General features: G+C 40.9%; 1 long non-coding RNA gene across 1 annotated transcript in view; it reads left to right on the top strand.

The window, feature by feature from the left end:
• Window positions 1–891: 891 nt before the first annotated feature.
• The window catches only part of LOC122460615, a 42,337-nt gene continuing 24,395 nt past the window's right edge, over window positions 892–18,833 (top strand). Inside the window, exon 1 of the long non-coding RNA XR_006282039.1 lies at window positions 892–919. This is a non-coding gene — a long non-coding RNA (uncharacterized LOC122460615). The remainder of the gene's footprint in view (window positions 920–18,833) is intronic.

Genomic DNA, 18,833 nt, shown 5'->3' with positions numbered 1-18,833 from the left:
TGTAAAGCACTTTGAGACCCTCGATGAAAGGTATGGCAGGAAAGCAAAGTCTTATTATTAATTATTATTATTATATGGATATAATAGTTATATAATATTTACAAGTGCCTTTAAGGGCCTTTCATAATCTCCTGTGGAACCTTCACAGGGCTATATACTAAGAACCCTAATAAATAGCTGTACATAGGATGATTACTAATTCCCTGTTTATAACAAGTGGTAGACCTAAAATTCTTCTCTCTTAAACCAGTTCTTCTCAGATGGTAGATCAATTATATTATCTCCTCTTTTACACTTAGAGAAACTTAGGCAGAGAAAGATTAAGAAATCCAGAGTTCCTAGCTTGCAGGCTATTTCTCAGACCATTACAGCATGCCAACAATGCTATTATAAGCTATTCTGTATAGAGACTACTGCCCATAATCATTAACCCGGGCCTCCTTTGTTACCACTAGCTGCTCAGGTGATGCCTTGAGGAAGGGCTGGCTAGCAAGTGCTAGTGGTGGTGTTTGTCTCCCACTGAGCAGACAGAAGTCTTTCAGGAAGTGACCATACCTGATCTATTGAGAGAGAAAAGATTTTGGTCTCTCTCTGACTTTCTTCTGGGAGTAAATATAAACACTCTGCACTAAAATATTAGTTGTCATATTGCTAATGCACCCATCACCATAGTATCTAAGCACCAAATAGATCATTTCCACTCCTGTTACATCCTCATCCAAAGGATAAAAGAAAGCTACAGCTTCTTTACAGCACCATCTACTTCAATGTGGAGGACCTACAATTATATAAATGTTAAGCAACTATAACTGATTAACTAATTGCAGCTGAATGTAATTTACAAATGCATTTGAATTGAATTATATGTGTTTGTAATAACCAACATTTAAAGCTTCTCCTTATGGCACAGAAACAGCTGGTGACCAAATGTTTGTAATATGTATTATTACTGTCAGCACCTGATCAGGTATGAGAGATGTTGAGGCAAAGATTTTCAAAAATGACTACTGATTTGGAGTACCTTCATTTTTTTTTGCCCTATGTGAGGTACCTAAAAGAGGGCTTTGAATTCAGAAAGTGCTGAGCACCTACTCCCTGAACATAAGCATCCTTCTCAATAACTGGGTAATTGTTGCCTCAGAAATTAAGCCATTCCAATTCATTAATTTTGTCTTGAAAATCTTGACTTGTCTCATCAGAAGGCTGGGGTGACCATTTCTGATATAATAAAAGATGAATTCCAACTCCAATCAACTCCCTGGCCCTTTAAAACTTCAACAGGGTTCAGTACATTTTAAAAAATAATTTTCCACAAACTGCTGCACATTTTAGTTTCATCCAGAATGAAAATAGCAAAATATAATGCAAAAAGCAATTTGCTCAGGATTTCAGATGCTAATACTGGGAGGATCTAGGAATCTTGACAGGGAATGTGTGTGCCAGAGATTTCTAATTCAAATTGGTTTCAAAAATACCTGAGTTTCCAGAGAGGGATTGGCCTAGTGGCCTGGGCACAAAACTGAGACCCAGAAGTTCCTGAATTAATATTTATATTGACTTATCAATCATCAGATTGCCTTGAGCAAACCATTTCACCTGTCTCAGCTCCCCAGTTTGTAATATAGGATTGATTATTTTTATTTACCTATTTTAAAGGTGGGATTGTGAGGATTTACTATATACTGCTTACAAAACACTTTGATAATAAAATATAATTCTAGAAGTGCTACATATCATTTTTGCTATGCTTATATGAACCAGACTATTTTACGTTTTACTAGATGCACAAAAGGCCACAACCAAAAAAGAAAGCTTTACCAGTTAAAACTAACCTGATTTAAAGGGGAACTATAAAGAATTATATATATATATATATATATATATATATAACAAATATATAACAAATTATATATATATATATAGTTCTTTATATATATATATATAACAAAAGGAAAAAGTGGAAGCTGAGAACAATGAATATAAACTAGAAGCTAGGAATAGAAGAAAATTAATAAGGGAAGCAAAAGAACACAAGAAGAAATCTATGGCCAGCACAGTTAAGAACAATGAGGAGGTTTTTTAAGTATATTAGGAACAAAAGGAATCCTAACAAAGGCACTGGTCCATTACTAGATGAAAATGTACAATTGTCAATAATAATGCAGAAAAGGCAGAAGTGTTCAATAAATATTTCTGTTCTGTTTGGAAAAAAGCCAGATGAAGTATTTGTATCGGATGGTGAGGATGAAATACTTTATATTCCAACAGTCACTACTAAAGCTAGACATTTTTAACTCAACAGATCCAGATAACCTGGATCTGAGAGCTTTAAAAGAGCTGGCCAAAGAGCTCTCTGGACTGTTAATGTCAACTTTCAGTAAATCATGGAACACTGGGCAAGTTCCAGAGGACTAAAAGCTAATGTTGTGCCAATATTTATAAAGCATAAACAAAATGTATCAACTCATAACTGTGAGCTTAGGCTAACATTTGGATGTTTAAAGTTAAGCACCTAAATAAGTGGCAAAGATTCTGCAAAGAAAAACTGATCTGCTAAATTCAGACTGGAAATAAGGCATACCTTTTTTTACAATGAAGGTAATTAACCATTGTAACAATTTACCAAGGGTCATAGCAGCTTCCCCATCACTGGCAATTTTTACATCAATGTTGGGGAATTTTTTAGATATATGCTCTAGATCCAAAAAATTTATTTCAGAGGAGTTCCCTGGCCTGCATCATACTGGATGCCAGACTAAATGATCACAGTGTTCCCTTCTGTCTTTGGAATCTATGAATCTAAGACGAAAAAGGGCCAATTAATGGCTTGCCACTGAGGGATATTAAATGCTATCAAATGTAAGCAATGTTTGGAACCCTCAGAAGGTGCAGCATATGCTGCCCATTTAACAACCCTGCATGAATACATTCGCAATTTTTTTCTCTCAACAATCCAGCAAGATAAAATATTTGCCTATTGCTAGCCTTAAGCTCCCAGTGTCTGATATTTGCAGATTCAATAATTAGCAAGTGAAAGAAAAGACAGATTTAAATTTGCATAATAAAAGTTTGTTGACTTTGATTATAGCAGGCAATAAAAGTCTTTAGGGTGCTATAACTGTTCTAGGTGGTTTACAGGCTGTAGTCTGTAATAAGCGTTGTTAGTAGTTGCTGCTGATGGGATGAGAAGACTAAATGCTTTAATGCATTTCTATCCCAGACTTCTGTTAATTACTTGCCTAGCCAGTGAATTCAGATCAGCAGCATCTTTCACTGTTCACAAGCTCCCTGTCACTGTCTAAATTGTCTTAATCTCTGTGGGGAGCATAAACATGTCCATCAGGGCTGCTTGCATAAGCCACCCTGATGCAATTATTCTGAGTAGGACCTCTGCCTCCCCTCACCCTGGAAATGTAAAGAACATGAGATGCAGTAAGTCTGTATTCCCATACGATGGAAACTAGTCATCAGTTACATCAGACACATGCAGCATCAAGAAGAAAACCTGGAACCATCCATAAACACAGGCCTCTAACTCTTCAGCTAATAGAACAACTTTGTTAGCTGATAGCAGTAACACAAGGGCTTTATCTTGCACTGGACACTAGCCTTTAGACAGGGTTATACTCAGAAAGACTTGAGCTGATCTGACATGCCAACCAGTAGAAAGCAGTAATACATAATACACATACTCTGTAGTTCATTACTGTAGGCCAAAACATAATCTCTGCATCATAGTCTGGTTGCAAAAGGACAACTCAGGGGATGGGATGAGGAGACATGATGCCCTCCTAAGACTTACCTGCATTAGAATAAAGCACGTCTTGTTGGATTACATTAAAATCACAAGCCGTGGGTCAACCGAACGCATCCTGATGTAACAGAAATTCAGTTCAGAGGACCTCACCAGATAAGGTGGTAAAGAATATTTTACACAAAGACAAGATGAACTGACTTAAACCAGAGAGACACAGCATGAGGAGACTCACTAAGCTGGCAGGACTCAAGCAAGAATGGAGCAACTTTAATAAGGAGATCAGAGAAAATGAAATTACAATAAAAGAGAAGAAAAGAAGGGCCAACATAATGGAAATCTCATCTGACTACAAAGGCTGCAGAGATGAAAGGCAAAAGGAACATTGTGTGTTTTCCACCTTCTTGTTCTTGGTTTTGGATGCATTGGCATATCCCTGCAAATGTCAGCAAGTTGGAAAGTAAATCAAAAAGAACTGAGGTGGTGTTTTTTAAAAGGAACAGGTCTGAAGAAGGTGAAATACAGCACATCAGTCCACCCTCATAATGAAGGGCAGCTGAGGAGATGGAGAAAAAATGATGTCAGCGCCTAAATGAGACGGTTGGTAGAAGAGATGTATCCATTTTGTTAGAGATCCCATTAAGAACCATTTATGTAACAGTACTTCAGGCTGCAACTTTTGTTCATTCTTTCTCATATAAAATGGGAGCTGTTGGATGAGAGATTTCAGGGATGAGTCTTTTTGAACCATCAATGACCATTCCTGTCTTCAAACCAGTTCCATAATTCTTTGAAAACACTGGGACAAATCCTGAGATACTTACTCCATCCTTACTCCAGCAACATTCATTGATTCCAATGGGAATTTGCCTGAGTAAAGACCAAATAGAAATGAGTGGGACCTGAATAAGGACCATAGGACTTGGTCTCAGTGAAGACAGGGGCTACCCAGGGACAGTCTAAAAAAAGGGTGACACACTATCATCTTCTCTTAATTGTATTTCTTCATGACACTTCCCCTCGCTGTATGGCTACAAGAGTGCACATTAATTTTCTGTGCATGCAGATGATCTGCAGGCCACATCTGTCTCATTTCTGCCAGTGCTTCAGAGAATATGGTGTAGCTAAGAGAAACATCTAAGGTGTTTTGACTTGTAAACTCCATCTCAAAATGCTAATTTGCCAGTCATTGATTGGTTCAAGAAGAAACCTTTGATCTCCAATACAGAAACAATTTCAAGGGGAAATTCCAACAGATGAGCAAGCCAGCTCTATAGACCTTCATTGTAAGGATATAAGCATTCAGGTCTGAGAGAGACAAGATGGGTGAGGTAATATCTTGTATTCCACCAACTTCTGTTGGTGAGAGCTTTCAAGATATTACCTCATCCATCTTGTCTCTCTAATATCCTGTGACCAACATGGCCATGTCTGTGAGGCACTCAGATACACTAATGGGAGACATAAAAATACCTCCATAGACAGAAATGTAAATCAGCTGTTGGGGGTGGGCTGAGAAGCTGATCAATGGGAATTTTTAAAAAGATGTGAAATACAGTGAGCCTGGAGGTGCCAAAAATCTCATCTGAAAGCCTGTTCTCATGAGATTTCTGCACCAATGACACTCAGATACACTTGGATAAGTATCTGAACCCATCAGGATTTTATCTGATCAGAAATGAAGTTCAGAGTCATTTGACATTCTGAGGGGGTCAGGTAGTGGCCTGCAACACACTGTTCTGGCAGAAGTAATAAAGCCATGCAACTAATAACTGTATTGAAATGAAACTGCTGAAATTGGATCAGCAGAGGTTCAGGGCTATTGCAGCTTTACTGAGCCTAGTATCATTAGTCAGTAGATGCTTTGGCATATTACCTGTGTTGTCACAAAAGCAGTCAGTCCTTGTCATGTGTAATAAGTGAGTATGCGTACGCTCTTCGTCTATCCAGACACATTCGATACCTGTACTGAGTGATTTTTGGGTGGTCCCTGGCCTATGAGATTAGGGAGGTGACTGACTGAGTAGGTAGCCAGGTCTTAAAGGATCTTTAATATGTTTGGGGGCAGAGTTAAGAACCAGATAGAGACAGCAGTGTTGTACATAGCAGAGAGACATTGCTGGCAGAAGGGTTTTCAGCTCAGCTGCTATCAGGGCACCAGGGAGTTGTACATTTTGCTGTTGCTTCTGTACTTTGTTGGTTTTGCCATTTAAATCCCTGTCCAAGATTGTAAATGCTTGTGAGTAAAATGGCCCAGGAATACAGTACTCCATGCCTGCATCTACTCACTTTTCTCCCAAAGGAGGAATAAATTACAACTTCGGTCCATTCTTTCTCACTCAGTCTGAAGCCCTCGTTGCTCCCCCCCCAGACCCGGGTTCCCTCCAGGTCCTAGCGACACCATATTATTGCCAACCACTGTTTCACAACTAATACAGATGGACCTACTGGGAACCCTCTTGTGTCCCGCTTCCAGGTCACACCCCTCAGACTGATAAATACCAATGCAGAGAAATGAGGAGACTTTAACAGGTTATTTAAACAGGGGGAAATACAGACTTTAGTGTAGGCAAACTGCTATGTAGTTTTCACTGTAGTTCACTGTTAAATAGCAGCTATGTGCTACCCTAGAGCTGGCTGCATTTCAGAGGTGGTTGACATGATTCTTTTCTATAGGGCCAAATTCTCCCCTCAGTTACATCCCTGCAAATTTGTTACCATCAATAGGGAGATGTAGATAAGAGCAGAATTTGACTCATCGTTTGCAAAGCTCTTTGGGATATTTTGGGATGAAATGCAGTGTAATGTCAATCATAAAAATAAACTCTATAGTATTGTTTTTCTGTGTACTTGTAACATACTTGCTCAGAGTACGAGCACCCACTGCCCTCTGCTGCCTGGAGTGTATCAAATCACTTTCAGTTTTTAATCAGCTTCTTCTAGCAACAGAGGTATAGAACTTTTGGCTTTCTGGGCAGCTGCTTGTGTTTCAAAAATCAAACAATGGTGAGTTCTCTCAGTGAACTCATATGTATGCAACAGCTGGGGATGGTGGGTTTGTGTTTGGCCAGAGATCACTGAATATTGCTTCAAAGAGGTATGAAGAGAAAAATTAAGAAAAACATCTGAGCCACTTACCAGCAGCTATTGTAATGAGTGGAAAGTCAGCCAAAAGCAGAAGTGAGAAATCCCACGTTACCTCAAAGAAAGCAGAAACAGCAGAGGGATGGGACGGTATCCTACGGCTTTAATTAAGAGCCTAAAGAGGATTACTGCATGGTGCTGGTTTATTCTAGGGGGCTAATATCTAGTCTGTCATACATAGTGGAATTCTATTTATTAAGAAATAGATATGCTGGGGGTTTAAGGTAAAAAATCCATTACAATCTACATACCACACAGACTATGCTGACAGCTTGTGCCACACACTCTCAAGGAAACTGCGGAACCACCTGATCAACATCCTCTACAGCAAACAGGGAAAGATTAAGAATGAGCTCTCAAAACTGGATACTCTCATAAAGAACCAACCTTCCACACAAACTTCCTCGTGGCTGGACTTTACAAAAACTAGACAAGCCATTTACAAAACACACTTTGATTCTCTACAAAAGAAAAAGGACACTAAGCTATCTAAACTACTATATGCCACAAGGGGCCACAACAATGGTTCCCGTAACCCACCCAGCAATATTGTTAATCTATCCAACTATACTCTTAGCCCAGCGGAAGAATCTGTCCTGTCTCGGGGCCTCTCCTTTTGCCCCTCCACCCCCACGAACATGATACAGTTCTGTGGTGACCTAGAATCCTATTTTCGACGTCTCAGACTCAAGGAATATTTCCAACACACCTCTGACCAACATATTAACCCACAGAGACCTTCCTGCCAACACTACAAAAAGAAGGATTCTGGGTGGACTCCTCCTGAAGGTCGAAACAGCAGCCTGGATTTCTACAAAGACTGCTTCCGCCGACATGCACGAGCTGAAATTGTGGAAAAGCAGCATCGCTTACCCCATAACCTCAGCCATGCAGAACACAGTGCCATCCACAGCCTCAGAAACAACTCTGACATCATAATCAAAAAGGCTGACAAAGGAGGTGCTGTCGTCATCATGAATAGGTCGGAGTATGAACAAGAGGCTACTAGGCAGCTCTCCAACACCACTTTCTACAAGCCATTACCCTCTGATCCCACTGAGAGTTACCAAAAGAAACTACAGCATTTGCTCAAGAAACTCCCTGAAAAAGCACAAGAACAAATCCGCACAGACACACCCCTGGAGCCCCGACCTGGGGTATTCTATCTGCTACCCAAGATCCATAAACCTGGAAATCCTGGACGCCCCATCATCTCAGGCATTGGCACCCTGACAGCAGGATTGTCTGGCTATGTAGACTCCCTCCTCAGGCCCTTCGTTACCAGCACTCCCAGCTATCTTCGAGACACCACCGATTTCCTGAGGAAACTACAGTCCATTGGTGATCTTCCTAAAAACACCATCCTAGCCACTATGGATGTAGAAGCCCTCTACACCAACATTCCACACAAAGATGGACTACAAGCCGTCAGGAACAGTATCCCCGATACTGTCACGGCTAACCTGGTGGCAGAACTTTGTGACTTTGTCCTGACCCATAACTATTTCACATTTGGTGACAATGTATACCTTCAAATCAGCGGCACTGCGATGGGTACCCGCATGGCCCCACAGTATGCCAACATTTTTATGGCTGACTTAGAACAACGCTTCCTCAGCTCTCGTCCCCTAATGCCCCTACTCTACTTGCGCTACATTGATGACATCTTCATCATCTGGACCCATGGAAAAGAAGCTCTTGAGGAATTCCACCATGATTTCAACAATTTCCATCCCACCATCAACCTCAGCCTGGACCAGTCCACACAAGAGATCCACTTCCTGGACACTACGGTGCTAATAAGCGATGGTCACATAAACACCACCCTATATCGGAAACCTACTGACCGCTATTCCTACCTACATGCCTCTAGCTTTCATCCAGATCATACCACTCGATCCATTGTCTACAGCCAAGCGCTACGATATAACCGCATTTGCTCCAACCCCTCAGACAGAGACAAACACCTACAAGATCTCTATCATGCATTCCTACAACTACAATACCCACCTGCTGAAGTGAAGAAACAGATTGACAGAGCCAGAAGAGTACCCAGAAGTCACCTACTACAGGACAGGCCCAACAAAGAAAACAACAGAACGCCACTAGCCATCACCTTCAGCCCCCAACTAAAACCTCTCCAACGCATCATCAAGGATCTACAACCTATCCTGAAGGACGAGCCATCGCTCTCTCAGATCTTGGGAGACAGACCAGTCCTTGCTTACAGACAGCCCCCCAATCTGAAGCAAATACTCACCAGCAACCACACACCACACAACAGAACCACTAACCCAGGAACCTATCCTTGCAACAAAGCCCGTTGCCAACTCTGTCCACATATCTATTCAGGGGATACCATCATAGGGCCTAATCACATCAGCCACACTATCAGAGGCTCGTTCACCTGCGCATCTACCAATGTGATATATGCCATCATGTGCCAGCAATGCCCCTCTGCCATGTACATTGGCCAAACTGGACAGTCTCTACGTAAAAGAATGAATGGACACAAATCAGACGTCAAGAATTATAACATTCAAAAACCAGTTGGAGAACACTTCAATCTCTCTGGTCACTCGATCACAGACCTAAGAGTGGCTATACTTCAACAAAAAAGCTTCAAAAACAGACTCCAACGAGAGACTGCTGAATTGGAATTAATTTGCAAACTGGATACAATTAACTTAGGCTTGAATAGAGACTGGGAATGGATGAGTCATTACACAAAGTAAAACTATTTCCCCATGGTATTTCTCCCTCCCACCCCACCCCCCACTGTTCCTCTGATATTCTTCTTAACTGCTGGAATTAGCCTACCTGCTTGTCACCATGAAAGGTTTTCCTCCTTCCCCCCCCTGCTGTTGGTGATGGCTTATCTTAAGTGATCACTCTCCTTACAGTATGTATGATAAACCCATTGTTTCATGTTCTCTGTGTGTGTGTATATAAATCTCTCCTCTGTTTTTTCCATGAAATGCATCCATGAAGTGAGCTGTAGCTCACGAAAGCTTATGCTCTAATAAATTTGTTAGTCTCTAAGGTGCCACAAGTACTCCTTTTCTTTTTGCGAATACAGACTAACACGGCTGCTACTCTGAAACCTGGGGGTTTAATGTTTCTCTTATTAAGAGACATTCTTGTGTATGCAGCAGGAAGGGCTGAATTGGAATCAATGCTGTATTCATCATCTCCTTTTATTAGAACCATCAGCACATAGGGTGCCAGATCACTCCACCAAAATCCATGAAGTTACACCAGGGATGAACTTGACTCAGCATGTTTTTTCCCCCAAAATGTCACCTAGTGGTTGATTTTGTTAATACTGGGGGAGTTCTGCATTGGTGGTGTTTGCCTAACAGGACTGGGCTGTATGTTAAAGGGCAGTAGTAAAGCTGCCTGCTTGCTGGGTATTACTGTTTCCTGATCCAGCCATAGTCCTTATGACATTGGAGCCCAAATGCTATACAGTATTTGGATTTAACAATATAAACAGCATGTCGCAGTGGGAAATTAAAGAGGCACCTGATTTCCACTCCTAGTGGAATCTTGTGAGGATTTGGGGGATTTGAGAAACTAAGGAGGAGGTCGCTACTTTTGATGGGAAGCACTGCCTCCTCCCAGCTGTGCCAAGTGCAAACCCCCCATTTGAACACATGCTGCTGTCCACCACTGCCTGTGCTCCTCTGGCTACACTGCTCTTTTTAGCGTGCTAGCTTGAGGAGAGCTAGCACATGTCTGTGCAACCTGGGAATCACACCCCTAGCTCCAAGCTTAGACTGAGCATCTCGCCTCTTGAGGTATTGCTGCTCCATGTTAGCTGCAAGGAACAGAGAACTAAAGCTTTCCAAACCCTAGATATTTTGCAACAGATCCATAGCCAACCAGGACTTGATGGTTGTCACTCTGCTGCATGTGGCCATTTGGCATTTCACACCAATGTCAGGGGTAGAATCCAGATTCATCAGCTTCCATAGCACAGCCTGCTGCTTGTTGAATTAAGGAGAATTTCTACATGCTAGTCAAGTTTCCGTCCTCTTTCTTCCACGTTAATTGGCTGAGTTATGCACCAGTTTTCATAGTGGCCAGAGAAGTCCCTTTGATAGCCATTATAAATATTTTCACTGTATTTCTTGTCCATTTTTCCTCATGAAAAGAAAACCACTACATCCGGATTATTTTCTATAGGGTCTCTTTTGATTAAGCATTTGTGCATATGACTCACTGTCTAGGACTTCATCTCCCAAAGGAGCTCCTCAAGGCAATATTGTCTTGGAAATAAAGCTGTTTAACACTAAAAGGCTGAATCCTGCAAGATTCAGATCTATATCCCTCTTCAACAAAAGCAGGCGCATAACAATTATAGGCAGCCCACAGTGCAAGAGAGCTCTCCTGGAGTACGTGGCAGGCAGGCACGATTACTTTATCAGAGAAAAAAGGAGTACTTGTGGCACCTTATCGGAAGAAGTGAGCTGTAACTCACGAAAGCTTATGCTCTAATAAATTTGTTAGTCTCTAAGGTGCCACAAGTACTCCTTTTCTTTTTGTGAATACAGACTAACACGGCTGCTACTCTGAAACCTGTCATTATGCAATTTATCAGAGAGGTCTACAATTACCCCATCTGTTAGAGAGATGATGAAATGTGCAGTGAAGGAAATGAGTTCATGAACCTCAGATGTTAAAAAAAGCCCATTCAATATCTCAGCACTGCCTAGAGCTTCCTTTTAGCCAAGCTTAATTTCTTTTGTCAAGTACCATTTGCAGATCTAATATGACATCAACCTTGCATGCATGTTGCTCTTCCAGTACATTATGTATTGTAGAGTACAAGCTCTAAGCAACATGATGATGTGAATGTAATTTACCTAGAGGCTGCATCCCGTCTTTAATTCCTGACTTCCTGGTCTGAATAAATCCACTGCATGACTCCTCCTTCCCCATCAGTTACTCTTCTCCAGAATAAAAGATCAGATGTATGGGGCACCAGCCTTAAGTTACACTGAATTTCATACAGGAATGATGAAGGATCAGTAGACACCTTAGGAACTCTTCTTTCTGATAATGTTATCTCAAACTGGTTGTCATTTAAAAGGATACTGTTCAGTAGTTTAGGGCCAAAAGTTAGCTATTGTAAAAATAAATTAAGACAAGCTTTTTACACACCCTAATAGCAATGTTGTTATGACTTTAAAAGAAAAAATATTTTAAAATGAACATAAACATTCCCGTCGTGACAGAAGCCCAGATCCAAGAAACCACATTGTGCTAGAGCAGTGGTTCTCAACCTTTTGGGGTTCAGGACCCATTTATAAATGTTTATGGCCTGTCATAACCTAGAAAATAGTCTGAGTGTGGAGGACCTGGGGTGGTTTCAGTTGGATCCTGCTCGCTGTTGGAGAGAGGGTTGGGTCCTGCCCAGAATTCACCCTACAGTATCAGCTAGTAAGAGAATGAGACTTCAGTTGGGGGAGGAAAGAAAACAGCTATTATTCAACTTGTTGGGAAGAAAGGCAGCTGAAAAGGCCATGCTCTGGTTCCTTCATCCTATATTAGAGAAGGGAGAATGGAATAAAGTCACACTCTCACTGTTCTACATTCTGGGCATTAAAGATGGAAAAGACTCATTGTGTCATCCAATCTAATCCTCAACCAATGTCTCTTCCCCATAGCAGAAATCCTCCATTGGCTTCTCCACCTCTGTGGTAAATCAGGCCTGCATTTTAAACTAGCTGGGTAGTACATTTAAAATGGTGCCCAACTATGCAAAAATATAGGTATTTACAAGACCAGTCCAGGTGCTTTCAACAAGGAACATGGGCCAGTCCCCCACTGGATCATTTAAAATGGCTTAAACAAGGAATCCCCCAACATTTTCCAGAAAATGATAGACCTCAAGGAAGGAGAAGCAATGGGACTATTCCAGGCTGATAGAACTCACTGTTAGAACATCTTTCTTTACCCTTAGCCAATGATCTTGTCCACACTGCACCTTGAACCATGCTAGCAGCAACTAAGTTAAACAGGTCTAGTACTCATAGCTTTGCAGTAGCTCTGCAGTATCACCATTTTCCAGCATTGCTGTCATTAGTACAACTCTCAGACTAGCAGCCATGTTAGTCTGTATTTGCAAAAAGAAAAGGAGTACTTGTGGCACCTAATCTCTTAGGTGCCACAAGTACTCCTTTTCTTAGTACAACTCTAACACTATTTTACTACCCAGTGTAGAAATGGAGTTTGATTTTAGACTCAGGCCAACATAAACCCATTCTATTGATCCACTCAGTTATTTGTTAGTATTGTTTCTGAACATACATGATAGGAGATGGATGCAATTATTCTAGGCTGGAAGCATGTTTAGAAATGGTTACAAAGCATCATACTGAAGACAAGACTGAATTTCCTTTTGCTAAATTATATTCCGTTATTCCTAGCTAAATCCTCTTGGACCATCCTAACCAAATCCCTCTCCATTCTACAACTCCTTTTAGAAGGTTATTCTTTGCCTCATCAGTAGCCACACAGCCCAGCTATACACACTTGGTTCTTTTACTTTTTTCCTCATAAAATCACTCCGGCCCCCTGGTTGCCATTGTAGGGTCATCTCTGAATTTCCTGCAACATGGCATCATTGCTGAAGCTACTGCTAGTTAAACAAAACAGTTGAGAGAATAAATGGAACATACTCTTGAGAATTCTAGAGGGAGCTGAGGGGAGGATTTGGCAGCAGAGAGAAAACACGATGGTGAAGCTGTTCCATTTCTGAGTGTTGGCTTGAAGAAAGAATCCAGTTTAATCCCTAGGTGCTCAGACACCAGGGTGATGAGTCTGATGGAACTAGGATAGCTCCTGTAGATTCGATTAGCCAAAATACAACCCACATCTTTCCTGCATTGATATACACAGAATTGTATATGGGATTGCATAGTATTCTGGGTGCAAACAAGATGCAGTATATTTTTATAATCCTACTGTCCTTTCACAGGCAAAATTCACATTGATTTCCCAGTCTTGCGAAATTTCCTTCTGCATAAACAGCAGCTGTGATATATCTTGGTCTTGAAAGGATGTCTGTGACTTTTCATATTCCATAACTGTCATGTCTGACTGAACCACCACTTAACAGCACAGCTATACTGAGCCAAATTCTTACCTAGGTGTTGGATTCTTTCAATTAGGCAGGATGCTTATACAAAAATACCAATATAAAAAAGAATTGTTCACCAGGACACAAGGTGTGCTGAGTTCTTTAGTGACTCTGGCAACATAAATCCTGTCAGACACAGGTTTTTCCTGCTTGAGAGCCTTTCCTTGTTAAATGGAGCTTGGGGTGGGTGGAAATTATATTAATTAAAGCCATTTTCAAAGGCAGATGGTAATAATGAGTCTGACATGAAAGACTATGGCAACATATAAAAATAAAATAGCATGGCACTAACCCTTTACTGAGGAAAGACATTCATTAGCAAGGTGGTCAGCTTAGCATGAATGAAGCAGTGTTTTCATTTCCATAAGGTTAGGGTTTTATAGGGCTGTTAGTGCATGCTTTCAGGGAGCAGCTGCTAATATCATCCAAACCATGAAAACCAACTGCTTTTGGATCCTCCATCAGCTGAAAAAAAGCTTAATTGGCACACAGATGCCTCCTGGCAAACTATGGCTAACGGTGGGATTTTCAAAAGAACCTACGTGATTTAGGACCACACGTCTACCTGAAAGTCAATGGGATTTGTGATCACAGATCACTTAGGCACACTTGAAAATCCCAACCTAAATTTTGCCCTGAGTTGTGCCCATGCCAAGGAGATGGATGGAATAAGGGAAGCCCCTTCCTCCTAACCCCACTCTGGCCCAACCACGTGCAAGCAGCAGGCCCAAATCCCGGCATAGTGCTCAAGAGATTCAAACACACTGGCCACAGCTCATGCACCAAAGGGGCCATGGTCTGTGGTTTAGGGTGTGTCTAATTGTGCTGAGCCAAGTAAGGGGTAGGCTGCAGTGTCCGGAAACCATGTCACTGTGCCTATTTCATTGTGACACTCTTTCGGTCTCTAGTCCTATTTACTTCCACTGACTCTTGGGTATCTTCACGTATAGTTATTATTAGAACATTAGAACACTGAAACTCTCATTAGAACATGCGGCATTCAAAACCAGTTGCAAAATCTTCAACACTCTCCAAAAAAGTGTTACTATCGCTATCAAGAGAAGAGCATAGTAATTAAAATGACCATTATAGATCAGGGCCTTCTGCAACTGATATTGCTACTCACTTTGCCAGTTAGAAGAGCTTTGATCTGAAATTCCTTTCCTAAGTATCGAGAAGCAGGTTGTTTGCTTCATTCACCATGGCTGAAAAATGAATGGCCAGATTCTAGCTGCCTGTGAGCAAGATCCTTTTCACTCCCCACCCACACAGACATCATGTGCAGGATGACAGCCACATGCAGTCCTTTTTCTTGCTGAATTGCAAGCATTGGATCAGGCTTGTGCTACGGAAGCACTAGCTTTCCTAGGAATGAGCACATGCTGTATCCTTCTGGAGCTTCAGTGTGGCCTCTCCACAATTTAAGTCAGCCAGGATTCCTCTGGCAGTCGCACTGCCAGCTTGAGACTATTGTACACACACGCACACGTCAATGTAACCAGTGGCTTAAAGCCAGTTTGGCACTAGAAGAAGGAAATGTTTTTTTTATTCCCCCATCACTTCAGTCCTCAATGTGACTTGCACCTTAATGTGACTTGCCCACAGTCCTCACTGATTTCCTGTAGGAACCCTGTCCTTCCACTACAAAGTAAAGTTGGCTCCTATTCTATCACAAGCATTATCCTTCTGTCCATCTACTACAGAGGGAAATGGGAAATTAACAGGGGCATATAGGCATAGTTTGGGATTGTACTACAATAATACCAGATTCTGGGAAATGGAATGGTATTTATCAAACTACATGTCTCCTTATCTATCTGTCTCTTTTAGGAGTTTACAGAGCTCCAATCACCACTGTACCTTGCCACTTGTTCAGAAACTTGGTGATAGTGTAGAGAGCCCTTTACATCTGTTATTAGCCTAACTCCAGTCCAGATTAGGTAAGACTACAATTTCCTACCATCTGATGGCTGCTTGGAAGCCGAAATAAAATGAATTGGTAGATCCAGAGCCTAGTGGACAAGTATCTACTTTGCAGAAATCACCATCAAAGTTGACAGCCTGGTTGGTAGCGTCAGCACACAGAGATCTTTCATAGCACTGAACAGGACATCGAGGCTGAACTACTATCTTACTTGCAGAAATGCTCCTTACAGATCAGAGGTAAAGCAGTTTAAATGAAGGGCAGTGCTTGAAAGAACTTGTACTGCTACTGTCCATGTTTATATCTGTTCTAGAAGTACAGGATCTGATCCTGAGAGGAGCTGAGCATCCATAATTCTCTAAATTGGATCACTTGAGTTCCCAGAACGATCAAGCCAGCCCCTTGGAAAAGGAAAATCCATTCTGTGAAAAATGTCAAAGTCATTTTCATTCTCAAGGAGAACGATTTTTCATTCTTTTTCCAAAATTTTCATAAAATATATTTTGAAAAAATTCAAAATTTCAGGGTTTTTACCTCTTCCTCTGAAACACTCCCCTTTTCCCCTTTTTGCCATTGAATTCCACAGAATGATGTCCAGATTTTTGTTTCACTTTTTCAGTTTTCTTTCACTCTCTTTTCATTCTTTTGCAATGGTAGCTTTTCAGAAGCTGAGGTTAAAGAAAAAAAAATTAAAAAATCTGGATACTGTACATTCTCTTGCATCCAATAGCAAAAAGGAAAACAGGACAAAAGGAAGAGAGAAAAAGGAAAAACAAACAAACAAACAAACCCCAAAATATCCAGATATGATGAAAAAACTGAAAATTAAGAGAAGCAGCTTTTTCTGGAAACTTTTATTAAAAGGCCTGTTTTTCATCCAGAAAAAAATTGAATAAAAATGTCAATGAACAGTAGTGTTGCAAAGTTAGGAGTAGAGCTCAACATTGTCATGGATATGGTATTCTATGTAGAGATACAGGTCTTCATTCATATCTCAATTACACTTCTGCAAATCTGGAATAATCCACTGAAGTCAATGGAGTTACTCCTGCTTTACAATGGCGTAACTGACAACAAAATCTTCCTACTTTATAAACAACTAGGGTATAAAATAGTTGAGTTTTGTCATCATGATATTTGTCGTGTCTTTTCGCTGTTCTCCTGAGTCTACCTAGCAGTAGAAGATGAGTCCACTTTCCAGTATCAGAGTAGCACTTCAGTCTTTATGTGGCACCAGGTGAATAATGTTAATTGCATACTGTCTTACACTGAACTCTTTCTATCATTGGCATCAACTTGATCCTTCCCTTTCATAGACATTCACAGTGGCTGGTGTGATTCTAAGGGAGACACTTGGTCTTGTTAGAACACCGGTTATCAGTAAAGGCACAAATAGAAACATAAGAGATGCCAAGGTAGAAGGTTTGAGGAAGGAAAGAAAAAAAAGTACAAAATGTATTCAACATAATTACAATCTAAAAAAAATCCAGTGCTTCTTCATAGTTTAATTCTGAAATGTACCCATTTTAAACTAATTAGGTTTGGAGGCACCACTAATAAATCCGAATATTTCTCAAAGAGAAAGGAATGACTTGGAATTTAATTTTTTATCAAGCTGTTCCTAAGGTCCATGCTAATTAAGTCCAGGCAACAATAGCAATTTATCCAAAGTGAGATTTGAAAATGTAAATACCACAATAACATAAGTAAATAACATTCTGTTACCCTGGTGAAAATGAGACTGGCAGGGGATTGCGGGGGAGATGAAGGTTTTAGTACCATTATACAAGGCACTGGTGAGACCTCACCTAGAATACTGTGTGCAGTTCTGGTCTCCCATGTTTAAAAAGGATGAATTCAAACTGGAGCCGGTACAGAGAAGGGCTACTAGGATGATCCGAGGAATGGAAAACTTGTCTTATGAAAGGAGACTCAAGGAGCTTGGCTTGTTTAGCCTAACTAAAAGAAGGTTGAGGGGAGATATGATTGCTCTCTATAAATATATCAGAGGGATAAATACCGGAGAGGGAGAGGAATTATTTAAGCTCAGCACCAATGTGGACACAAGAACAAATGGGTATAAACTGGCCACCAGGAAGTTTAGCATTGAAATCAGACAAAGGTTTTTAACCATGAGAGGAGTGAAGTTTTGGAATAGCCTTCCAAGGGAAGCAGTGGGGGCAAAAGATCTATCTGGTTTTAAGATTCTACTTGATAAGTTTATGGAGGAGATGGTATGATGAGATAATGTGATTTTGGTAAGTAATTGATCTTTAAATATTCAGGGTAAATAGGCCAAATCCCCTGAGATGGGATATTAGATGGATGGGATCTGAGTTACTATAGAAAATTCTTTCCTGAGTATCTGGCTGGTGAATCTTGCCCATATGCTCAGGGTTTAGCTGATTGCCATATTTGGGGTCGGGAAGGAATTTTCCTCCAGGGCAGATTGGAAGAGGCCCTGGAGGTTTTTCGCCTTCCTCTGTAGCATGGGGCATGGTTGACTTGAGGGAGGCTTCTCTGCTCCTTGAAGTCTTTGAACCATGATTTAAGGACTTCAGTGGCTCAGACATGGATGAGGTTTTTCGTGGGAGTGGGTGGGTGAGATTCTGTGGCCTGCGCTGTGCAGGAGGTCGGACTAGATGATCAGAATGGTCCCTTCTGACCTTAGTATCTATGAATCTATAAGAAAAGAGAAGAGAGAATGTGTGTGTGTGTGTGTCTCTCTCTCTGTCTTTGATGTAGATTGTTTAATATTTTACAGTATTTTACACCCTGCTGGGTTCTGCATGTCATTCCTTTGGAGAATGGTTCCCCTGTTGTTGTCAGTGTTAAAGGTTGGCTGATGAAGTGACGTCTGTGAA

The sequence above is a fragment of the Dermochelys coriacea genome, chromosome 6 (genome assembly GCF_009764565.3).
Source record: "Dermochelys coriacea isolate rDerCor1 chromosome 6, rDerCor1.pri.v4, whole genome shotgun sequence".
Taxonomy (NCBI): Eukaryota; Metazoa; Chordata; order Testudines; family Dermochelyidae; genus Dermochelys; species Dermochelys coriacea.
This window is presented reverse-complemented; position numbering and strand designations above follow the sequence as displayed.